The sequence below is a fragment of the Papaver somniferum genome, unplaced genomic scaffold, assembly GCF_003573695.1.
Source record: "Papaver somniferum cultivar HN1 unplaced genomic scaffold, ASM357369v1 unplaced-scaffold_123, whole genome shotgun sequence".
Classification (NCBI taxonomy): Eukaryota; Viridiplantae; Streptophyta; class Magnoliopsida; order Ranunculales; family Papaveraceae; genus Papaver; species Papaver somniferum.
The window spans coordinates 2,409,107-2,427,792 of record NW_020621381.1 but is presented as its reverse complement, the minus strand read 5'-3'; the positions used below and the strand labels follow the sequence as shown (position 1 = coordinate 2,427,792).

Here is an 18,686-nt window from a genome sequence, read left to right as displayed (position 1 = left end):
GATCAACCCACGACCCGAACCCTTAACCCATTTCTCTTACCCACAACCCAAATGGTCTGACAGCTTACTCGGTCATCTTCTTCACCAGTTCCTGAAAATATTCCCAAGTGTTTTCCTAACAACACAGTTCCAGGGTTCAACTTTTAAGGTATCTATATTAATATATACATCTCCAAAAGTATCAAACTCAAGTTCTTAAGAATCACACGGTCACCACCTACAAATTATGCGTACTGAATATTTTCCACTTACCAATTTAACCTATCTAGAAAGGCTCCTACTTATATCAACTCGTGACTGTTTACACACAGACTCAGCTGTGACGGGTACTTTTCTATCAAGCATAACTCACTCGTTCCTCAACCAAAATGATCAAACTTTATATGCACAGAACCACTATACAAAGAGCTACAATTTACGTTTATAGGGTTACGTCTAATTCAATTATTAAGGTACCTAAACAATTGTATAGATATAGAGCAGTAAACAATTAACTTTACATAAAATCATGATTTTCAAATAACAAGAACTTGATTGTTTCTACTCTAATTTCTATCTAACAACTACCCAATTCTTCAAAAAAATTCTCGAGTAGTTTAAAAATGTTATCTTTGTTTCTTAAACTTGTTTCCATCATGCCCATCTTCTTAAGAATTAATTCATCATCTATATGATTAAGAACACCATTAACATAAATCCTTCCAAGTTCTTCTGTCACAAACCATAACCTATCTACTGATTTCAATAAGAATTATCCATCATCACCCTATTCAAATAAGAATTCCTTAACTCCCATCAATAACAAGAACCTAATTCTCTCCATAACTATTTCTTAAACTCCTTCTTTACCTCTCCTCCTTCCTTCTCAAACTAATCCCTTCTTTTAAAACAAATAGCACCAACTCTCTCAATGACTAATAACCCTGCTTCATCAATAGCTCTTGCTTAGTTCTCAAATAAGGTAAGTTTCATACATAAAATATTTATTTAGTTAACTAGTGTAATTAGGCCATTAGCCTAATCTAAACATAATTAGGTATAACTTAATTAGTAAGTTCTTTTACTATACTAACCACTCCAAATTACTAAGGGACACTCTTTCACTAAGGGAAGGCCCGCTCAAAGGTCAGGGTCAAATCGAAAGCTCCGGTCAACATCAACGGCATCGATCAACTCCGGTAGACTTTGGTCAAACTTCAACATCTAACTTTCGGAGTGTGATATCTTTCTCATCCGGTATCTGTTTGACGCGTTCGAATAGTCCATTTCGCGCAACCTTTCGAGATCTATCTAATGGTTATAATTTCGTATCTAAATCGTTGTTAGATTAATTTCTATTAATTAATGATCGTGTTAAACTAAACAAACTATTAGCGGCTAATTTGTCACTTGACTAGTCTAATAGCGTTGACGAGTTTGAGGATCCTTACAGGGACTTCCATAGAAACAAGTAAGAATCCATTGTTTCAATTCAAATTGAGTTTGTAATATGATGTTGGTCATATTTAAGTTGCATTGAATTATTTCAAAGTGAAAACCATCAATCCACGTTATAGCTAAGCCTCTTGTTTTTCCTATTGAATCAGCAATGTAGGTATCCGCGAAAGTAGAAAATAAAGATTTCACTAATGATCTTTGAGATTTGGTTTCTGAAAGGAAAAAGAACTCTGGTTTTTCGGTGTCTATAACATGTTTTAGGTGGTTTCGGGTGAAAGGATTTCTACATCCTTGCACATTCCAGGGAATTAGTTTCATCATTTTTATTATTTTTTTTTTTTTTTGGATTTGACAAAGATGTTGTTTAAGATTTGAAGACGCAGGACAACAAAGACGATCTAAATCAGGATAAAACCCAGGAAAATAAAACATAAAAAGTAATTTAGAAACTAAGGAACAATTTAATTCTAGTTATCTAGTTCTTATCATCTGAGTTATACCCTCTATAATGGAATTAACAATATTATTCAATAACACAGAGTCTCTAAATTAATCCTATTAAAAAAGCAATGATTGAAATTAAACTAAAATAATACAAATTTGAAATTAGGTTTTAAGGAAAGGGGGAAAACCTGTAACTCCTCATGTCACTTTGGAGATGAAGATAATAAGAACGAGAGAGGAAGGAATGATTCTGATTTTCTATTGTGATCTTTAAATTAGAACCATATTGATTTATTTGGACCTCTGAATGAGTTGAATTAGAATTTCCGGCATATGATGAGGATGCAAAATCAGGAATAACTATATGAAATGCAGCTTCAGAACCAATAGGAAAATCAGATACAATAACTTAAAACCTGGGTTCAGAGAGCAAGGATGAGTATTGAAGTTTTTGATTAGTGAAGAACAAGAACTGACTAAATAAGGGGAATCAAATGATTCATTAGAATTTTCATAGGAAGAGAAAGATAGCCTTCTTCCTATAATAGGAGACGAATTGATTATAACTACACTTGGGATCGCAATATCCTGTAATAACCCCGAACCATATACCTGAATCAAATCTGTGGAACTGGGGCGATCTAAAACCCGGTTCCACTCGGAACTTGGGCTCGTAGTTGGTAAAACTCTTCTGATTAGGTTATCTGACTGGATATTGAAGTTTTCAGGAATGTTAAAAGGAAAGGTTCTTTTTCCAAGAATTGAATCAGAGACTAAAGGCGTATCTGAGTCCAACAATGGATCTTGGCTAGTATCTGCAAGATTGTTGATGGAAACATCTCTTACTGCATTTCCTCTTAAAGTTTGAGGTTCGAACAGAGATTGGAATGTATCTTGAACTCCAGGTAAAGCAAAGAAAGATTCCACAGAGTAATGATTTTCGTGGCAGTCCGAGATGTTCTTAGGATTCCATATCTGTACTTGTGTATCATTCAAGAAGTTTAGATCATCACATGGATAAGGAGAATCCACTGTGATGTCATAAATGTCTTCAAAATATCTATTTTGAATAATAGCATAGCCTAATTCCTTGTGACCAAATCTTAGACAATGATAGCAGCACTGAGAAGGAAGATTAAGATAGTTGAAGAAAATTTCTGTTACTGGGTATTTTCCCATTTCCACCAGAAGCCTATCTACCAAAGGTTTTTCTACGTTTGCCCATACTAGAAACTTAGGGGGAAATCAAAAGAAACTCGGTCACTCCAAGTACATGCTTGCCTTACTATGCCAATTTTGCTTGCTATAAACCCTATCATTTCATTACTTTTATGCTCATGTTTAGCATTTAAGATATTAGCCCAAATAGAATTTCCATGACAGCTTCAGTAGATATTTGCATACGGGATACGCTTTAGTTGCATCTAGAACCGTTCTGAAAGGATACCAAGGACCATTAGAAGTAACTCTAAAGAAATCTTCGTAAGAAAGGAAAGTAATAATGAAGAGATTTAGGCCCACTTCTCTGAGTTGGAAAGGAGTATTAGGTCCCCAGAAATGTGTTAAAACCCCTCTGATTTCCCAAGGTTTGAACAAGTTAACTGAAAAAATCCTAGCTAGTTGTTTTTAATACCAAAATCTCTAACAAATTCTGATGGAGTTGGTAGAATTCCTACATGCATATGATTCGCAAATCTTTGAGACAATGATAAACTACTAAGATGTTTATACATGTGATCTTCAATAGCCATGATGCTGGATGAAAATCATATATAAAAATGATGGAAGTTGCTACATTATGTGAATTGAATAGACGAGGGTACCAAAATACACCAAAATCTTTTGTTTATCAACCTATAAGTCCTCTACCGAATGTGATCATCTATGGAAAAAGTCGAGACAATACGATAATTCGGTCCACACTTCATGTGATCGTCTATGGATACGAGATCGAGAAAATACAACAACAAAATCACTTATGTGATTGACTATGGATACAAGATCGAGACGATACAACAACAAAGTGTGTACTTGATAATAGGTTCGGAAATAACCGAAACTATATAGGATCAATATCAAGTATTACAGAGTTAACGTACTTGTGTATTTAACTTAATTATAATAACAATTATAATACGGAAAACAAAGTAAAAGACACAACAAGATTTTGTTAACGAGGAAACCGCAAATGCAGAAAAACCCTGGAACCAAGTCCAGTTTTGAATACTCTCAGAATTAAGCCGCTATACAAAATCAAATATCAACTTCGTATAGTTGAGACCAAGCAGACTACCCCTAGCTACTTAGTCCCTTCAGTATCCCCGTGCCTCGACTTCTAGAGTCACGTACGTGAATAGCAAGTCCTTTGGATCGTATTCCAAACAACAAAGGAAGAATCGGTTTGGTAACCACTCTAATCAATCTTGCTAGATGATATGTGGGTTGTTGAAAAAGGCTCTTATGTTTAATCTGATAAACTCCCTTGTGTTGTTAGAGCAATCTAACCAATAACTACCGACATACTCAAGTTTATATTCGCACTCAATCGATATGGATCTCAAAGAAAAACTATAGAGAATGCCGATCTAACGCAACTAGTCATTCAGATCTATCAACGATAAACTGATTCTAGTTGGATCCCAGCCAATCAAGGTCTGTGCACTAAATCCACAAGATATGAAAACTAATAAGAATTATTCTTTGTCTTCAAATCTTCTATTTCCTTCAAATACCTCCACAACAACACTTGAATCCTCTTGTGATCAATCACACACAGAACGAAGTCTGTTAACAATGGATTATCACAAGATGTCTTTCGATCTAACAATAGTTCTAAAGATCCCGTCGATACAAGATGTCTTATATCAGAACAGAAGATTCTCAACAATAAACAAACTAGGTGCAATCAAAGTGTTAACAACGTTAATCAATCAAATCAATAATCAAAAACTAATAACACTGCAATTATTTTGTTTCCCACCAACGATACTCGTAGAGATTCTTGATCCCACAGAAGTCTTTAAACGAGCGGTCGTAATAGATTTAACCTAATCAGGATATTTTCCTCTCTGAATAGACGGCTCCACCAGAAACAACAAGAAATGAAGTTTGCGAAGATTTTAGGATAGTTTGCTAGAAATGCAAACTTAGGTATTTATAAACTAAGGTTGTTTGGACACCAAGGAATTTTCAAAACCGAAAATATTCTTAAGATATGCAATGAATGCCTGAATTTGGTTTTCCTAATTCCAATAAATATAGTCCAATATTTTCCAAAATCTCTCATAGAAAATCTTCAATTAGTAAATGCACATTACTAATTTTTATTCTCTAGAGCTATGCATTAATTGCTGGTGATTAAAGCATGTAAAACCAAAATCCTTAACTAAAAGATTCTTAATTTATTTCGGTTACAGGATCACCTTGAGTACCAAGGAATATCTTTGAACAATAAATGATAAGAGTTAACGCTCATGTTCAAAGTATGTTGACATGTTTACACAATAAATCTTAATTCTGAAACTAGACAAGTTCATGAAGCAAATATGTAATTCATGGAAAATCAGATTTGTATATTGGAATCGGTTCTACCAAACTTCCAAACAAGTTTAGAATTGGTTCTACCAAAATTCCAAGACTACCATGTGATCGGTCCTACCAAGTCACAATGGTTAGTTGTGATCGGTCCTACAAAGTCACATACATGGGTTCTGATCGGTTATGCCAATCACAAGGATCGGTTCTACTTAAACATGGTACCTACTTTTGATTGGTCATACCAGTTACTAGGATCGGTCATACCAATTACAAGGATCGGTCACACAACCTCTTATGATCCGTCACACCAATTACCATAATTGGTAACACCAAATACAAGGATCGATCATACCATCTAATGGTGATTACTTAGGATTGGTTATACCAATTACCAGAACCGGTCATACCAAATCATAAGTCTAGGTATTTTGATTGGTTATACCAAGATACATAACCTGAGTTAAGATCGGTTCTACCAACTCACACATATTGGTCATCCAAAGAATATGCAATGCATATACGGGCCAATATACCTATTGATTTCCCTTTCAATTAATGAAACAAATTCACGAACCTACTTACTTAAACAAATGTAAAACATTGTTTCCTAGGATGAAATCTTCGCCATAAACCCATACACATAATCGTAAAACTATATACAAGATTATGCCGATGTCATATATACGAAGTTCAAAAGATAAGTGTAATACTTTATAATCTAATTCCTTAATACTATTGTTTATGGTGGATTTTTGACAAAAGCTAAAATCATAAAATCAGGATCTTGCATGTTTCTATCACGGCTTCAGACACATATGTTAAACTCATATTTTAGGATTCGTGAAAGCTCATTTCACAAATCTGACTGAGCGTACACCCTCTCAAAGATCTGTATTAATATGTTATTCATAAAGCCTCTCAACTGAGCTTTTTGACAGTTCGCATATTTCATCAACACTTCTACATAAAATCGAAATGATCAGACGACTCCTAGACATATTGCATGCTAGTATAAAGCATTAACGTCTTCAGGATGCCACACTGTTCCCTGACTATGTATAATGCATATGTATAAAATCTCTTAATGATTGGACGACTTCTAGACATATTGCATGCTAGTATAGAGCGCTAACATCTTCAGGATGCCACACTGTTCCCTGACTATGCATGATCAGTATTCAGAACGAGTATGATGCCTCTATCATCTCATACTTCGATTCTCGAATAAACATAATGCTCCTAGACATATTGCATGTTAGTATAGAGCAATTCACAGATCAAATTCTAGCGCAACATTCATTAATTGAATTCGTAGAAAAATAATCTATTTTATCTCATTACTCCGTTTCATGACTTATTCCCGGCTGAATTCCATGAATTCATAATAGATAATCAATCCATCTCATTACTCCATTTCATGGCTTATTTTCAGCTAAATTTCATGAATTAATAATAGAGATTCACAATTCGGGCATCTGGGCCACCACCGAATAAGCCCCGAGAAAATGGTGCAAGTGTACTTAACAATAGTGCACGAATGAGCACCCAAATATGCATGAGTGAGCACCCAAATTCATAAACGATCATTCAAAAATATGGACGAACGAGGAAACCTATGCAAAATAGAAAGGAAAATATTATAAAATAAAATAAAAGAGGCGCAGAGGATCGGGCCCACCAGCTGGCCGGTCATGCCGCCGTGGCCGGTCCCGCCTCTCCCTTTATTTTATTTTCTAATTTATTTTATTATTTTTTCTTGTCTCTTGAAAACTCGTTGTTTGAGCAAACTTCCTCGTTTGAGCAAAACTCTTAGTTTCTCCATATTTCCTCAAATGATGAAAATAATGATATAAAATAGGGAAGAGCACGGGTCGGATGGCCATGCCTTGGACGTGGACGGTCCCACAACTCTTAATTTATTATTTTATTATTATTATTTCTTCTCTCATCTCATGAAACTCCTTCGTTTGAGCAAAAAACCTAATTTTCTATATTTCTCATATATTGCTCAAACCATCAAAAGCCAAAAATTCAAATGGTCACATGACCATCCAGGCTTCTCATGGAAAATATTAAAATATTATTTATTTTAACATTCTCAAAATATTGGTCGCACGAGAAAAGTTCTACTTGCTCATTCAAGCAAAATCGAGAGTTTCAGTCAAGATCAAACTCTTCTGAAAATCCAAAATATTGCTCGAACGCGCACCAGAAAATACCAAAATTCTCATGATTGAGTCAGGACAATATGGTGACACGGGCATGCTACCTTGACCGACCAGGGTCAGCCCGTTGGCTTATAGAAGACGGTCCCACACTCTCATATGATTTTGACCTAATTAATTTATATTGGGTTCAAACTCTTTCCAAACAACTTGGAATTTGATCAATCGACCATCTGTTGGTCCCACGACCACCAGGGCCGGTTTCATACCCCTGGTCAGTCCCTCATCTCTCTATTATTAGGTTTTACGACTTAATACTCAGACGAGCACTATTTTTAATAATGATTAAACGAGGATTTAATCATCCTTTCACCTACTGGTCTACAAAGAACTTTAGTGCGAACTCATTCGAGCACCTGGGAGCTACATGGTCGACCCATCATCCCATGTATCCGATCACTCTCTCAATCATTTGCTTGATAATCAGTAAATTATCAATTGATCAACAATCGATCAAAATTAGGGTTTCAAACCAAATGATATGCAAACCATAATTCTGAGCAAGTTCATGATGAGTGCCAAATAGTGCAAATTTATACACCCTTTTACTGGCAATTATCTCATCTTTTGTGCTTTAAAATCATATATTATTCCAAATTCTGTATTTTCATTGTTTTCAAGAATAAATATGTTTACTAATTAATTTTTTGTTCTTGGGTACTAAATAAAGGTTGGATGAATTAAGAAGCTAAAAGAGCAGATAAATGGTGGCTAGCGACTACGGAAGAGAGACAATGCAAATCTCCCGCGAGAAGGCCGTGAAACGCGAAGAAACATCACGTAAAGAACCTCCGCAATCCGTTTGCACTCGCTCCGCAAGACGCTTACAAAGCCTAAACCTAGCAGTGGGCTTGGTAGAGAACCCAGAAATATAAACCCAAGATCTAAACCCGTTTCCCTACCTGGGCCGTCGGATCTGATACAACTGCTTATCATATAAACGACAACTCTTACAACAGACCATCAAGCCCTATACAACTGCTCAACACCCAAGTCTCCTATTCTTTTCTCCCCCGTCGAACAGAACCATCACCACATTCATTTCTCCTTCAGTTCCATTTACATATCCAGCACCTCCATTACCCTTTCTCCTCAGTACACTGAGCACAGCTTCACCATCATTAACGCCACCATTAACTCCTAATTCTCCATCTCTCTCTATCTTATCTTTATTCTTATCAAGAACAGTAACCCTAGAAGATAAGATTTAGAGAGGTAGAGTTAGCTGTACAATTGAGGGAACATCGATTTAATGAAGTTGCAGGGAAACTGAAGGCAGAGAAATTCAATGGAGTATTGTTGGTGAGTTGGTTCTTATTAATTGTCGAATTGAAGAAGGAATGAGGATTTTTGTGTATAAATAGGGACTTGTTTCTCTGTATCAAATCATCCAGTCTATCCGGATCAATCATCTAGTGTAATACTGTTGTTTGCATCTTGTTCATCATGTTCTAATCTTCATTTCTAGGGTTTAGATGAAGCCCTAGCTCGCTGTTATGCTATTCATACTGATTGTGATATTCTTGAATTCTTAAACGTTTTTAAGATAGAATATAATCTTTAGTGCTTCAACATCTTGCTCTCACAGTGTATGCCATGTATCCATTGTAGTTAGATTACCATTGTGTTTATTGTGCTGCAACTCAATCTTAACCAAACTGTTATTGATCCTTAGATTAGTTGTGCTTTAGCTAGACAGTTAATTCTTTAGAAAGATACCTTAGTTGCAACTACACTATCCATTGGAGAAACACCTTAGATATAGGGAAGACTTGATCTTCACCCTTATCTGCTATAAGGACAAGAGTAACATCATTAGTTGAATACATAATGTAAGTTAGCGGTGGATTTGACAATCCTAGTTCTCTCATTCTCATTGTTTACACCTGAGTTATTTGCATCTTTTACTGTTGTTGTCACCAATCTCTCCGTCGTATCGACACAAACAAACCCATTTTGGTTGCTCTCTACTTGAAGTCAGTTGCCGTAATATCATAGTTTTAACTTTACACCCACCTTGTACCTGTGGATCGACCCGTGCTTGCCCTATGTTTCATATCGACACTGTGCACTTGCAGTTATCATTGTAGATATCTTTCTTAACCTATCAAGTTTGCGGGGACTCGGTAGCGGTGTAGCTGAAGTTCCATCTTTACTTTACTGATTTTCAGTTTAATCTGTATATATGTGTTTAGTTTCCATTTTCTTGCTGTGATAACTTAGTTGTTCAATCCATCTGTGTATAATTTTCATCTCCTTAGTGTTGGATATAGTTGCTAATTTTGTGTCATTTAAGTTGCTTGGATCATAATCTTGTTAGTATCTTTGTAATTTGCTCTTTTTTTTTTCTCTCTCAGTTCATTGGTCCTTACATGTTGTAGCTTAGGCTGTAAAATCTCATCAGTAAATTAGTCATTGCTGAAATCCCCTGAAGGTGTTGCTCTGCTGTTGTATTGTGTTGGCATAGCTTAGATTTAGTCTGGAATAAATTGAAATCCATGTCCATCATAATTCATTTATCTATATAAAGATGCACCCTGTTATTTTGCATTTGCATCTAGTCATAATCTCAATTTATAGCTAGTGAAAATCTATTAATCTGTTAATCTCCATCTTTTTATTCTTTTTATTTTAGTCAGTTTACTTTGCATCATCAATTCCAGTTGTTATATTGTGTAACTTAGCATTAGTTCATATGTGATTTAATTTGCATTCTGTAGTTAATTGCATCATCTAGTTGTACTCTGCATTCAGTTACCACTTACATAATCCTGTAGCTGTATAAAGTAGTTCATTGTCACTGTCACCCTGTATAAATTCCACCCCAGTATTCTGCATAGCACTCCTGTTCTGTTTACTTTTGAATATTTCATTGTTTCACTGTGCTACCTGCACATATTTGAGTACTGACATCCTCTCTTGAGAAAACAGGTACCCGTGACATCTCTGTACAAACCAAGGGAAAGAAGGAGAAAAAGGAGCAGAGTTATTATGGCGAAACCCGGTTAGTGTCATTCTTGAACCTCATTATTATTTATATATGCATGAATGATACCCCATGTTTGCTTGATAACCTAGCTGCTTGACCAAACATTTCCCAAGCTCTGCAACATATATCTGAGTAACATTTTGACCTGCTGGAATTATCATCTCTCTGTGCATGCATCTCTCAAGATAGGGACCGTTGATAATTGTATGTATACTTGCATAGTTTTTGCATCTAGGCGCATAATTCCCTATTTCTCAAAGTTGTACATTTGCTTAAGTTATCTGATAGCCAAAACTGGTTGACTTATGCTCTGCCTTGACTGACTGCCATGAATGCTTGCTAAACGGGTACTTCGCACGTAGTTGAGTAAAATCATTGCTCACTGAAATTGTTACTTCACTTTACTGGGCTTGTGTATGTCTGCACCTCGTAATGTGGACATAACTTGTGTTTATCCCTGAAACAATTTGAATCTGTATACAAATTCTGAGAATTAGCTTTTGAGCTTGTGATTGTTGAGTATGCTTTGGTTAGCTGAGTTTGTTATTAGCTGTACTAAGTGATTGTGAACCTCTAAAGTTGACTGTCATATTCATAAGCATAGATCTGGAATATGCGATGACTGTCTGTTGAACTAGTTTCCCTGGTACCTTTGTGCATGAATCTGTGATGCATGAGTAGCATGTTTACCTACTAAATCTGTTGTGTTCTGTGGGCTATCTAAATTCTGAAACATATTGATCCTACATGTGCAAGCCCAATAAAAGTTCTTTGCAGTTTCTACTTGTCCATTCGGTGCAACATAATAGCTCTGTGTGCATAGCATAGTTCCTAGGACTAGCTTTTGATTCTAAAGACTCTGTTGCCCGGAATTTTGATTCTCTTGATTGTTAAATCTTGTCTCTGTCACGTGACTAGTATGTATGCTAGGCTATGATCGTCACCTTCCGTGACCAAACAAACCGACTAGTTAGAATTAGCCAAGAGGATATTGTTGATATTCCTAGTTCTGAGGTAGACAGTCCCGACCAATCCGAAACAATGGGTGAAATAATTGAACCAGGACCGTAGTATGAAGGAGTACATGTACCCAACTAGGGAAAGCCAGTCCTTTTGCATCATTCTACCAGCTGATGTTGGACAGTTTGAACTAAAAGAAAGCACAATTCATATGTTGCCTGTGTTTAGAGGGGTTGATGCTGAAAACCCTTGCCACCATGTAAGAGATTTTGAAGATATCTGTGGGACTCTGCGTTTTAACCAAATGCCAAAAGAGTCCCTCAAACGGAGACTGTTTCCCTTCTCTTTAAAAGAGAAAGCCAAGTCTTGGCTGAATGCACTACAACCACAGTCCATTGGATCATGGGAAGAGCTAACAAAAGACTTTTTCAAAAAGTTTTTCCCGAACCATAAGACTGTGGCAATTCGTCAAAGTATGAATAGTTTTTTGCAATTAGAGGGTGAGACCTTGGCCAAATATCTGGAGAGATTCAATGAATTATTGCTCCAATGTCCTCACCATGGTTTTGAAAATGGAGACTCGTGCAAATTTTGTATGAAGGTCTAGATGTCAGTACCCGATCCACAATTAAGTCAATGTGCAATGGTTTATTCATTGACAAAAGTGCTAATGAGGCTTGGAATTTCTTAATTGAAAGTCCATTCATGAACCCAAAAAGACTACCCCTGTAGTCAATGTCCGTAGAATTGAGTCTGACTTTGAGGCAAATGCAAAGATTGCATCCCTAGTAAGGAGAGTAGAAGCGTTAGAGCTGCAGAAGAATGTAAAACTACTGCCCTACTCTCCGTGAACAGATTGACACATCCACGTGTGTTGCATGTCACGGTTCATACCACTTAGTGGATGGTTGTCCAGACCTACATGCATTTCAAGAGTCTAAAATCGAGCAGGCCAATGCTATGTATCAGAAACAAGAGAACAACCCTTATTCTCAGACCTACAACCCAGGGTGAAGAAATCACCCTAACTTTTCTTGGTCTAAGGGGCCAGTACAAGGGGGTATAACTAGAAATAACCAAGGATATTCATATCCTAGGAACCCCCAAATACAAACATACACACAGTACCCTGTAGAGAAAAGGCCTAACTTTGATGATGGTATGAACCAAATGAATCAAAATATTTTGCAATATCAGAAGTTAAATGACCCGAGGTTTGCGAGTTTGGAACTCAAATTAGGCCAAATCTGTGATGCGCTAAATGAGAGAGAAAAGGGTAAACTCCCTAGTCAACCTCAACGAAATCCCAAAAGCGCATTTCAGGCAAGCACGTCAACTTACAATGAGTCCTCATAATATCAAGTGAATGTTGTCACCACTCTTCGTAGTAGTAAAGTTGTTGATAACAATGTAGGTGAGCCACAGTCGAGTGAGTTTACATCAGACTCACCAGTGCACACAGCACCACAAAAAAACATATGGTGTAGAAAAAGAATTTGATCATGATAGTGACTCTAAGAATTCTACTAATGGCAATGTTCCCTTACCATCATTTGTGCCTGTCCCATTTCCTCAAAGATTGGTACAACCGAAGAAAGGGAACCACTATAATGAGATGTTGGAGATGTTTAAACGAGTCAATATAAATATCCCCTTTCTTGAAGCAATCAAACAAATACCTTCTTATCCTAAATTTTTAAAAGATCTACGCATACAAAAGCGGAAGCTTCATGTGCATAAGCGTGCCTTTCTCACCGAGCAGTTGAGTTCGATTATTCAAAACAAAACCCCACCTAAGTTTAAAGATCCAGGTAGTCCAACCATCACATGCACTATAAGCGACCATACAATCGATAGGGTTCTTTTAGACTTAGGTGCAAGCATGAACCTTTTTCCATACTCTGTGTATGAGCAGTTAGGTCTTGGGGAGCTGAAACCCACTCTGTAAAAATCCCTCGTGGTATTTTTGAAGATGTCTTAATCAAGGTTGAAAATTTTTATTTCCCTGTGGACTTCATTGTGTTGGATACTCAACCTGTGCAAAACCCAGATTGTCACATTCCTGTCATTTTAGGACGTCCTTTCCTGGCAACGTCTAACGCTATTATAAACTTTCAGAATGGAGTGTTGAATTTGTCTTTTGGTAACATGACTATAGAACTGAATTTTTTTAACATTAGTCAACAACCCATAGACTATGATGATTCTGAATTGCATGAGATTAACTTGATTGAGAGTCTGATTCAAGACTCATTGCCTGACATCTTATATGTGGATCCTTTGCAAGCATGTTTAGACAATTTTGACTTAGATATTTTTGATTCTAAGTATATTAGTGAAGTCAACTCTTTGCTTGAATATATACCACCCATAGATATTGCTAATTGGCAGAATGTTGTGGAACCACTTCCACTTTCTGATTCCAAGTCTGAACCATCTCTTGTGGAACCACCTAAGCTTGATTTGAAACCATTGCATGATACTTTGAAATATGCATTCTTAGATTTTTTTTGATACCTTGCCTGTTATTATAGCATCATGTTTAGACACTGAACAGGAAAGAAAACTTTTAGAAGTACTTAAAGAGCATAAAGAGGCCTTAGGTTGGACCATCTCAGACCTAAAAGGTATAAGTCCCACAATTTGCATGCATCACATAAATCTTGAAGAAAATACTAAACCATTTAGGGAAATGCAAAGGAGACTTAACCCCAACATGAGAGATGTTGTTAAAAGTAAGATTCTGAAATTGCTTGATGCAGGTATCATATACCCAATTCCAGACAGCCAGTTGGTCAGTCCCATTCAAGTTGTACCCAAAAAGTCTGGCATTACAGTAGTTCAAAATGAAATGAATGAGCTAGTCCCCGCTCGTGTGACCACAGGGTGGCGAGTCTGCATTGACTACAGAAAATTGAACACAACAACAAAGAAAGACCATTTTCCTCTTCCCTTCATTGACCAAATGCTAGAAAGATTGTCAAGACACAGTCACTATTATTTCTTAGATGGCTATTCAGGTTATAACCAGATTCACATAGCACCCAAGGACCAATGAAAGACCATATTTACCTGTCCGTATGGTACATTTGCTTATCATCGTATGCCTTTTGGGTTGTGTAATGCGCCTGCCACTTTTAAACGTTGCATGATGAGCATCTTTTCTGATATGGTAGATAAATTTCTTGAAATTTTCATGGATGATTTTTATGTCTTTGGGTCTTCTTTTGATGAACGTTTGAATCCTCTTACTCTTGTGCTGATTTGATGTAAAAAAAAGAATTTGGTTTTGAACTGGGAAAAATGTCATTTCATGGTTAACTCAGGCATAATTTTAGGCCATATCATTTCTGAAAAAGGCATAGAAGTAGATAAATCCAAAGTTGATCTCATTCAACACTTGCCTCAACCTCGCTCTGTGAGAGAGATAAGGTCATTCTTAAGTCATGCCGGTTATTACCGGCGATTCATCAAAGACTTTAGCAAAATCTCAAGACCCTTGTGTAGTCTTCTTGCAAAAGATGTTGCTTTTATATTTGATGATGCTTGTGTGCGTTCATGGGAAGAACTTAAAACCCTCCTCACATCTGCTCATATAGTCAGACCACCCGACTGGACCTTACCATTTGAAATTATGTGTGATGCATCTGAGTATGTTGTAGGAGCTGTTTTAGGTCAGTGAATAAACAAACTCCCTTATGTGATCTACTATGCTAGTAAAACACTTAATGATGCTCAACTGAATTATTTAACAACTGAGAAAAAATTGCTAGTTGTTGTGTTTGCATTGGATAAGTTTAGATCTTACTTGATAGGATCTAAAGTCATCATATATTCTGACCATGCCGCATTGAAATATCTTTTGTCTAAAAAAGATGCTAAAGCTCGTCTAATTCGATGGATACTCTTGTTACATGAGTTCAATCTCGAAATTCGAGATAAGAAAGGGTCCTAAAATGTTGTTGCTGATCACTTGTCTAGGTTGAATGTTAAATCTGTTGATGAATTCTCCTTATTAGAGAATCATTCCCTGACGAACAATTGATGCTTGTGTCTGAAATGCCTTGGTTTGCCGATATTGTTAACTACCTTGCTATAGGTATAATGCCTTTGCATCGGTGTAAACAAGACCGGTCCAAGTTCTTATCTGAAGTAAAACACTTCTTTTAGGATGACCCTTACTTGTTTAACTACTTCCCTGATCAACTCATTAGGAGATGTGTCCCAAATTCTGAACAAAGAGATGTCATCTCTTTCTGTCATGACCATGCATGTGGAGGCCATTTTAGTGCCAAGAAAACTACTGCAAAGATCTTGCAAAGTGGTTTCTATTGGCCAGAATTGTTCAAAGATAGTCATGCATTCTGTGTTGCTGGTGACCGATGCCAGAAATTAGGAAGTATCTCAAGAAGAAACATGATGCTCTTGCAACCTATTTTTATTATTGAATTATTCGATGTATGGGGTATTGATTTCATGGGTCCCTTTCCTAACTCTGAAGGTAAGATGTAAATTCTTGTTGATGTTGATTATATATGTCTCTAAGTGGGTAGATGCAATTGCAACCAAAACAAATGACCACAAGATGATACTTCCGTTCTTAAAAGAAAACATATTTTCTCGTTTTGGCACCCCTAGAGCTACAATCATTGACATGGGTTCACATTTATGCAATAAGTCTTTTGAGTCTTTAGTACGCAAGTATGGCATAACTCATAAAGTCGCAACCCCATACTATCCACAAACCAGTGGACATGTAGAGGTGTCTAATAGAGAGATTAAGCATATTCTAGAAAAGACGGTTAACCCGTCTAGAAAAGATTGGTCTTTAAAATTGAATGATGATTTAGGGGCTTATAGAACAACGTTTAAAAACCCTATTGGCATGTCTCCTTACTGTCTATGGAAAGCCTTGTCATTTACCTGTTGAGTTAGAACATCGAGCTTATTGGGTTATCAAGAAACTTAACTTTTCTCTTGATAAGGCAGGTACTCAACGAAAACTTCAACTCAACGAGTTGGAAGAGTTGAGAAATGATGCTTATGACAGTGCTAAATTGTACAAGAACAAAATGAAAGTGTTCCATGACAAGCGTATTTTGCGTAAGTCATTTACTCCTGGCCAAAAGGTTTTGTTGTACAACTCTCGCTTACATCTTTTTCCAGGTAAATTGCGTTCTCGATGGTAAGGACCATTTGTGGAACGTACTGTATTCCCTCATGGAGATGTAGAACTCGAAGATGTAGCAAATCATAACGTCTTCAAAGTCAATGGTCAGAGATAGAAACCATTCCTGGAGCCACTTCCACCAGATGAGACCATTGACTTGGAAGATCCTGTTTATGTGGACTAAACCGGTTCACTTGTGTACATACTTATGGATTAACCGTCCATTTTCTTTCCCTTTTCTTTTCATTCCGTATAGTATCTTTTATGTGTGCTAACCAATCTTTTTGTCTTATTGATAATGTTGTTTGCTTTCAAAAGCATTCATCCATTTATGGTTTAGCACCATCATGTATGCATACGGTAATATCTTTCCTTTAGTCCACTCTGCACTGTTCTCCTGGTATGTTCATGTAATTTCAATCATATTCTGAAACATTGAGGACAATGTTAGATTTAGGTTTGGGGGAGTGTTTTGCATATAAATTTTTTAGTCTTTAGCACTTAAAAAAGAAAAAAAAGCCCAGTGCGGCCTTTTTTATAATAAAAAAAAATCAAAATAAAAAAATCAAAATTTTAAAAATCTTTGTACATATTTGCATAAAACCTCCAACTTTTAGAGATGTTAGAGTCACTAGCATGCTTCTAGCTATGTTTACATAGAGAATCTGACCAAAATAACTGAACTTGGAAATACTGGAGAACACAATCGGGTTTCTTGTTTGTCTGAGCGTTAAAGTTGGATTTAACCATGCCGGTGGGAAATATTAGGTGCATTAAAGTTACTTGGTATTAGAGTTGTGATCACCCTTAGTGGAGACTACCTATTTTTACATCAAGCGAGGCACCAACCTTCATTTTTGTGACTATCTAAAAAGTCCTTTTAGAGTGTGTGTCACCGTATGTAAATTCTGGGTAGGAATGGTGAGCTACCCAACTTCGCACCACTTTCAGCACTATTTTTGATCTCTTGAGTGCTAATTTTGTCAATGATGAGGGTAACGTCTAAAGATGAAAACTCCTTCTTGTAGTTTGATTTGCAGTTAGCCCCACTCTCTCTCTCTCGACAACATCAACAGATCCATAGAAACACATCCTCATCAAAAAGCAAAGCAACGTCAAATTCTATGAAGAAAGTTGAAATAGTCCGAGGTTTACATGCAACAATTCAAGGAATAAAAAAAGTCTTATTCAAAAGTGAAGATACAGTACAAAGATCAGAATTTTATATACAAGTTGAAGACTTATCTCACAAGAGCAAAGAAAAACAGAAAAAGATGAGAATTAGTGAAGAAATCAAGACAATACAAGTTGTGCAGAATTAAGTGATGAAGTCTTTCATCCATGGATTTAGAAGTTTCATTATTATTTTGTGTTAATTAAAGAAAATAATTTTTTTTATTACAATTTGTTTTTAGTTTTTTTTAATAAACACCGTGGTAAAGAAGACAAACAAGAGGAAAATTCAAGCAATAAGAATTTGAAGAGCAGAAATTGTCAAGGTTCTACGAAGTTCAGAAGTTCATCATCAACAGTCGAAGACCGAAGATTGAAGACGAAGAAGAAGACGTTTCTATGGGTGTTGTGAGAGTGGTTTTGATTGCCGATCAGATATGAAGGTAAGTTAGTACTCCCATCCTCGCTAATGATTGATTTCCTTTCTTAGAGATCATCATAAAAAGATTCTTTTTCCCACAACCTTGTGGAGTCTCCAAAAATTATCTCGGAAGGTCTCCTTCCCACCATTCAACGTGTGCGGAATTTCACTCTTTATTCCTGCCTGCACACATGAGAGACTAGAAAAGCGGTCTTTTTGAGTGCAATTATAATAAAATCTTATCGGTGAGGCAAAAGTCGAGGCTTGTGATCACTCTCGAACCCGAATTATTTCATATGGTGTGGTTACTTCTCGCTCAACTCTTAAGGA

The 18,686-nt window shown here is 36.4% G+C and overlaps 1 long non-coding RNA gene across 1 annotated transcript; it reads left to right on the top strand.

The window, feature by feature from the left end:
* The first annotated feature begins 8,699 nt into the window (after positions 1 to 8,699).
* On the top strand, positions 8,700 to 17,220 carry LOC113330977. The gene is made up of 3 exons (XR_003350613.1): positions 8,700 to 8,945; positions 10,575 to 10,647; positions 16,582 to 17,220. It is a non-coding gene; the product is annotated as an uncharacterized LOC113330977 (long non-coding RNA).
* Positions 17,221 to 18,686: the final 1,466 nt, after the last annotated feature.